Source organism: Cherax quadricarinatus, chromosome 7, assembly GCF_038502225.1.
Source record: "Cherax quadricarinatus isolate ZL_2023a chromosome 7, ASM3850222v1, whole genome shotgun sequence".
Lineage (NCBI taxonomy): Eukaryota > Metazoa > Arthropoda > Malacostraca > Decapoda > Parastacidae > Cherax > Cherax quadricarinatus.
This window is the reverse complement of record NC_091298.1, coordinates 14,682,261-14,689,820: the sequence shown is the minus strand read 5'-3', so window position 1 is coordinate 14,689,820 and position 7,560 is coordinate 14,682,261. Positions and strand designations below refer to the sequence as shown.

Below are 7,560 nucleotides of genomic sequence, written 5' to 3'. Positions count from 1 at the left end.
ACTGGTACAAGGGTACACACCAACACTGGCCACTGGTACAAGGGTACACACCAACACTGGCCACTGGTACAAGGGTACACACCAACACTGGCCACTGGTACAAGGGTACACACCAACACTGGCCACTGGTACAAGGGTACACACCAACACTGGCCACTGGTACAAGGGTACACACCAACACTGGCCACTGGTACAAGGGTACACACCAACACTGGCCACTGGTACAAGGGTACACACCAACACTGGCCACTGGTACAAGGGTACACACCAACACTGGCCACTGGTACAAGGGTACACACCAACACTGGCCACTGGTACAAGGGTACACACCAACACTGGCCACTGGTACAAGGGTACACACCAACACTGGCCACTGGTACAAGGGTACACACCAACACTGGCCACTGGTACAAGGGTACACACCAACACTGGCACCAACACTGGCCACTGGTACAAGGGTACACACCAACACTGGCCACTGGTACAAGGGTACACACCAACACTGGCCACTGGTACAAGGGTACACACCAACACTGGCCACTGGTACAAGGGTACACACCAACACTGGCCACTGGTACAAGGGTACACACCAACACTGGCCACTGGTACAAGGGTACACACCAACACTGGCCACTGGTACAAGGGTACACACCAACACTGGCCACTGGTACAAGGGTACACACCAACACTGGCCACTGGTACAAGGGTACACACCAACACTGGCCACTGGTACAAGGGTACACACCAACACTGGCCACTGGTACAAGGGTACACACCAACACTGACCACTGGTACAAGGGTACACACCAACACTGGCCACTGGTACAAGGGTACACACCAACACTGGCCACTGGTACAAGGGTACACACCAACACTGGCCACTGGTACAAGGGTACACACCAACACTGGCCACTGGTACAAGGGTACACACCAACACTGGCCACTGGTACAAGGGTACACACCAACACTGGCCACTGGTACAAGGGTACACACCAACACTGGCCACTGGTACAAGGGTACACACCAACACTGGCCACTGGTACAAGGGTACACACCAACACTGGCCACTGGTACAAGGGTACACACCAACACTGGCCACTGGTACAAGGGTACACACCAACACTGGCTACTGGTACAAGGGTACACACCAACACTGGCCACTGGTACAAGGGTACACACCAACACTGGCCACTGGTACAAGGGTACACACCAACACTGGCCACTGGTACAAGGGTACACACCAACACTGGCCACTGGTACAAGGGTACACACCAACACTGGCCACTGGTACAAGGGTACACACCAACACTGGCCACTGGTACAAGGGTACACACCAACACTGGCCACTGGTACAAGGGTACACACCAACACTGGCCACTGGTACAAGGGTACACACCAACACTGGCCACTGGTACAAGGGTACACACCAACACTGGCCACTGGTACAAGGGTACACACCAACACTGGCCACTGGTACAAGGGTACACAACAACACTGGCCACTGGTACAAGGGTACACACCAACACTGGCCACTGGTACAAGGGTACACACCAACACTGGCCACTGGTACAAGGGTGGCCACTGGTACAAGGGTACACACAACACTGGCCACACAAGGGTACACACCAACACTGGCCACTGGTACAAGGGTACACACCAACACTGGCCACTGGTACAAGGGTACACACCAACACTGGCCACTGGTACAAGGGTACACACAAGGGTACACACCAACACTGGGCCACTGGTACAAGGGTACACACCAACACTGGTGGTACAAGGGTACACACCAACACTGTACACACCAACACTGGCCACTGGTACAAGGGTACACACCAACACTGGCCACTGGTACAAGGGTACACACCAACACTGGCCACTGGTACAAGGGTACACACCAACACTGGCCACTGGTACAAGGGTACACACCAACACTGGCCACTGGTACAAGGGTACACAACACTGACACTGGCCACTGGTACAAGGGTACACACCAACACTGGCCACTGGTACAAGGGTACACAACAACACTGGCCACTGGTACAAGAGTACACACCAACACTGACCACTGGTACAAGGGTACACACCAACACTGGCAACTGGTACAAGAGTACACACCAACACTGGCCACTGGTACAAGGGTACACACCAACACTGGGTACAAGGGTACACACCAACACTGGCCACTGGTACAAGGGTACACACCAACACTGGCCACTGGTACAAGGGTACACACCAACACTGGCCACTGGTACAAGGGTACACACCAACACTGGCCACTGGTACAAGAGTACACACCAACACTGGCTACTGGTACAAGGGTACACACCAACACTGGCTACTATTACAAGGGTACACACCAACACTGGCTACTGGTACAAGAGTACACACCAACACTGGCCATTGGTACAAGGGTACACACCAACACTGGCTACTGGTACAAGGGTACACACCAACACTGGCCACTGGTACAAGAGTACACACCAACACTGGCTACTGGTACAAGGGTACACAACAACACTGGCCACTGGTACAAGGGTACACACCAACACTGGCCACTGGTACAAGGGTACACACCAACACTGGCCACTGGTACAAGAGTACACACCAACACTGGCTACTGGTACAAGAGTACACACCAACACTGGCCACTGGTACAAGGGTACACACCAACACTGGCTACTGGTACAAGAGTACACACCAACACTGGCCACTAGTACAAGGGTACACACCAACACTGGCCACTGGTACAAGGGTACACACCAACACTGGCTACTGGTACAAGAGTACACACCAACACTGGCCACTGGTACAAGGGTACACACCAACACTGGCTACTGGTACAAGGGTACACACCAACACTGGTCACTGGTACAAGAGTACACACCAACACTGGCTACTGGTACAAGGGTACACAACAACACTGGCCACTGGTACAAGGGTACACACCAACACTGGCCACTGGTGCAAGGGTACACACCAACACTGGCCACTGGTACAAGGGTACACACCAACACTGGCTACTGGTACAAGGGTACACACCAACACTGGCCACTGGTACAAGGGTACACACCAACACTGGCCACTGGTACAAGAGTACACACCAACACTGGCCACTAATACAAGGGTACACACCAACACTGGCCACTGGTACAAGAGTACACACCAACACTGGCCACTAGTACAAGGGTACACACCAACACTGGCCACTGGTACAAGAGTACACACCAACACTGGCCACTAGTACAAGGGTACACACCAACACTAGTCAATGGTAGAAGGGAACACATGATTCATAATTCACGTTATGAATGAAGAAACGACTCACGACGTTTCGGTTCGCTCTAAACTATTATCAAGTCGAGGCAATTATTCAGAAGAGCGACGAAACGTTCTCTCTACGAGGATATTTTAAGCGACAACTCACTGACCATTAGTATGCTCCTCACCATTGGACTTCCTGCCGGTATTTACACAGTATAGAGAGCCAGGCAACACGGCTCATTTCTTCCTTCGACAATGCCAAGTTCCAGCAGCCATATCGATGTATTGTCACAGCTAAATTTACAGTCCAAGAGCTGTCATCGTACCTTTGAAAATTTCAATCAAGACACTTCATCCCCAGGATGCAGTTGGTTAGCTCCTGGGAACCTGTTTACTGCTGGGTGGACAGGGGCAACAGGTGTATGGATCGAACTCTGGTCCTTCAGTTGTGAGCCGGAGGTGATTCCACTGAGTTTCGAAAATGTTGTTCCTCTGTTTACTGTTCGCATCTTCTGTACAGTATTTATCGTGCGTATGTGTGTGTGTATGTGTCTGTGTGTGTGTGTGCGTGTGTGTGTGTGCGTGTGTGTGTGTGTGTGTGTGTGTGTGTGTGTGTGTGTGTGTGTGTGTGTGTGTGTGTGTGTGTGTGTGTTTGTGTGTTTGTGTGTTTGTGTGTATGTGTGTGTGTGTGTGTGTGTGTGTGTGTGTGTGTGTGTGTGTGTGTGTGTGTGTGTGTGTGTGTGTTCTCATGTATAATTAATTATATTACTTGAATGCATGTGTGTGTGTGTATGTATGTGTGCATGTATATCCGTATGTATCCCTGTGTATACGAGTACATGCTTACATATGTGCAGCTTCAACGTGCTTACATGAGTGAGCATACATATGTGTACACGAAGCTCAGCCTCGCCACAGTGAATCTGCCTGAAAACAACAAACACACATGCAGTTAGTTAGGTAAACAAGGGAAGAGAATGTGTTGACCCAGCGCTCCCTCCTCTGGCCTCGCTGACCACAAGCTCCTCTGATTGGTTTAGAGTTCGTGACGTCACGACCTCTGTTAGCGATCGTGTTAGCTGCATTGTGCTATGCTTGCTTTGTTTACTCGACAGTCGCGTTAGTTATGTTAGAATATAAGTTAGCTTAAAGCTGCTATTAGCATGTTTAAATCTAAGATGCTAGGCCTAATCCTCTTTTGACATAAAACTAACAAGTCAGTGAGTGTAGGATTCTAGCTGGTCCTGGAGGTGAGGGATTCTAACAGGTCAGTGAACGTAGGATTCTAGCTGGCCCTAAAACTGAAGGAGTTTCGCAGGGTAAAAGACCATCTCGTCAAGACAATATTGCTCCTCCCTCACCCTGAGCTCCCACTTTGTCTACATTTCTCCAGCGCACTGAAGTAAAGCTCTGTCAGACTTTCCGCTTCAACACCTGACATGAATTACAAGAGCTTCCATACGTCAGATAAGTTAACTTGTTACGTTTAATGCATGTCTAATATAAAAGGCTCATGAAGACTACGATTCACCTGTACTTTAATATCAAGTATACTGTATACACGGGAAAAGAATAAAGTGAGAGGCGCACATCTCTCAGTGTTTATACACTGAGAAATGCACATCTCTCTGTGTTTATATACTGAGAAATGCACATCTCTCTGTGTTTATACACTGACAGAGGCACATTCCTCGATGTAATTATGCGATATAACCGCCTATTCAGTGGAAATCTTCAGTGGAAATTTTCAAAGAATGAGTTTTTCTAAAGCCAGGGTAAGGTTCAGAAAAGTTGATTCGTCTTCCTTAAGACACATGATTTGATGCTGACCCTGTACACAATGCTTGGGTCGTGTCCGGTAATTTACTTCTTCTAATAAGGCAACGACTATTACTTTCGAAAATGGGTAGGCACTGTGGGTAGGCATTGTGGGCACTCACTGTGGGTAGGTACTGTGGGTAGGCATTGTGGGTAGGCACTGTGGGGAGGCACTGTGGGGAGGTACTGTGGGTAGGCACTGTGGGTAGGCGCTGTGGGTAGGCACTGTGGGTAGGCACTGTGGGGAGGTACTGTGGGTAAGCACTGTGGGTAGGCACTGTGGGGAGGCACTGTGGGGAGGCACTGTGGGGAGGCACTGTGGGGAGGCACTGTGGGTAGGCACTGTGGGTAGGCACTGTGGGGAGGCACTGTGGGGAGGCACTGTGGGGAGGCGCTGTGGGGAGGCACTGTGGGGAGGCACTGTCGGTAGGCACTGTGGGGAGGCACTGTGGGGAGGCACTTGTGAATCATCGAATTATATAGTGTCACTCAGCAGGTACTACTTCCTCAAGCACTTGATGATGTACTTGAGAAAACCCACAACGTTGTAATAACCGTTGTGGAAAGTGTGTCTGTCGTCAGTCATCTGTCAGCTGACAGCTGTTATGCCACATGTTGTTTGTTGTTGTTCATCTGTCTGGCAAAATCAGCTGACGCCGGTTAGTTGATTGAATTGAGGCATTTATATATATAATTGGGAAGACCCTCCCCGCTCCCCAACATACACTTACGCACCAGCTTCTCTGATTGGTTTAAAGTGAAGAGGCGGGGCCAGGAGCAATGAATCGATCTCTGCAATCACAATTAGGTGAGTGCCATTTTAATGCACAAGAGGAACACAGGACAAGGCTTAGAAATGCGACCGTTTCTCGCTAATCAGACAGTGGCTCGAGCCTTCACTACTTGCGATGAATAACCCACACGGGGGTCTACCTACCCGTGGTCTATCAATCGGACTGTTGGTCCTAGCATCACGCAACATAAGCACCGCAATCTGGCTTATCATGAACTGACTTTGGGAAACTAATCCAGTTCCCTCTGGAAAACAGCCAGCGGTGTGTTGATAATTCCCCTCATATATGAGGGGAAGGTTTTTGAAAAGTCTTGCTCTACCTTATATATATTGAGTTACCTCTTACTGTGCTTGCTGCGTCCCCTACATGTACAGTTATTATGTAAACACAAGGAATAACGTGATAAGTTGACTACAGTTTATGCAATACCAAATTGTTTTCACTAACACACATGTATCAATATCTCCATATTCAGTTACAGTCTGCTAATTATTATTATTATTTTAATTATTATCATTATTATTATTATTTTAATTATTATCATTATTATTATTATTACTATTATTATTATTTAAATTATTATTATTATTATTATTATTATTATTTTAATTATTATTATTATTATTATTATTATTATTATTATTATTATTATTATTATTATTATTATTATTATTATTATTATTATTATTATTATTATTATTAATTATTATTATTAACATAACTTTTTTTTCACAGGTAGAGCCTAGTTGCTTGGTCAACACTTCAAGTAAGTACGTCAGATTTAAACCTAGAGAAAGAGTTGTTCTCTGTAGTGGTAGAGGAGTTACAAAATAAATCTCTATGGATACTGAGTTAAACAAGATGAAAGTGAATATAGAGGAGAAAGGTAGATGTATGGGAGAGTAGAGAGAGGGAAGATTACGTGTGTGTGTGTGTAGATGAGGAGAGATACGAGACACAGACATGGGCTATGCAGCTACAAATGCAAGAATCAAGGAAGAGGTGATAAGTGAGATGTGAACAAACAAGGGGATGATAAGTGAGTGATAGACTCAGTTATACACTGTTAATGCAGCAAGAGAGAGAGAGAGAGAGAGAGAGAGAGAGAGAGAGAGAGAGAGAGAGAGAGAGAGAGAGAGAGAGAGAGAGAGAGAGAGAGAGAGAGAGAGAGAGAGAGAGAGAGAGAGAGAGAGAGAGAGAGAGAGAGAGAGAGAGAGAGAGAGAGAGAGAGAGAGAGAGAGAGAGAGAGAGAGAGAGAGAAAGAGAGGAGACGTGCATTATAACTCACTAAGACTCATGAACGAGAGAGGAATGGTCCAGCCTTCAATTATTCTCCCATGGGATGGGACAAGACAATTACTGCTCTTTCCAATGGCATGGTAGTAATTATCACTGATCTCTCCCATGGCATGGCAAAAATTATCACTGCTATTTACCATGACATGGTAGAGATTATCACTGCTATCTCCTCCATGGTATGGCAGAAATTATCACTATTATCTCCCCATGGCGTGGTAGAAATTATCACTGCTATCTCCCCCATGGCAGAAATTATCACTGCTATCTCCCATGGCATGGCAGAAATTATCACTGTTCTCTCCCATGGCATTGCAGAAATTTTCACTGCTATCTCTCATGGCATGACATAAATTATCACCTCTATCTCCCATGGTATGGTAACAAT

General features: G+C 47.3%; 1 protein-coding gene across 3 annotated transcripts in view; it reads left to right on the top strand.

Annotated features, from left to right (window-relative positions):
• Window positions 1-7,560, top strand: part of LOC128686813 (acetylcholinesterase) — a 388,717-nt gene that overhangs the window by 190,158 nt on the left and 190,999 nt on the right. Inside the window, exon 2 of one of the 3 annotated variants that reach the window (XM_053773925.2) lies at window positions 6,612-6,642. The exons of the other annotated variants lie outside the window; for them this stretch is intronic. The gene's annotated coding sequence lies outside the window, so the exon portion shown is untranslated. The remainder of the gene's footprint in view (window positions 1-6,611; window positions 6,643-7,560) is intronic. 3 annotated transcript variants of the gene reach the window in all.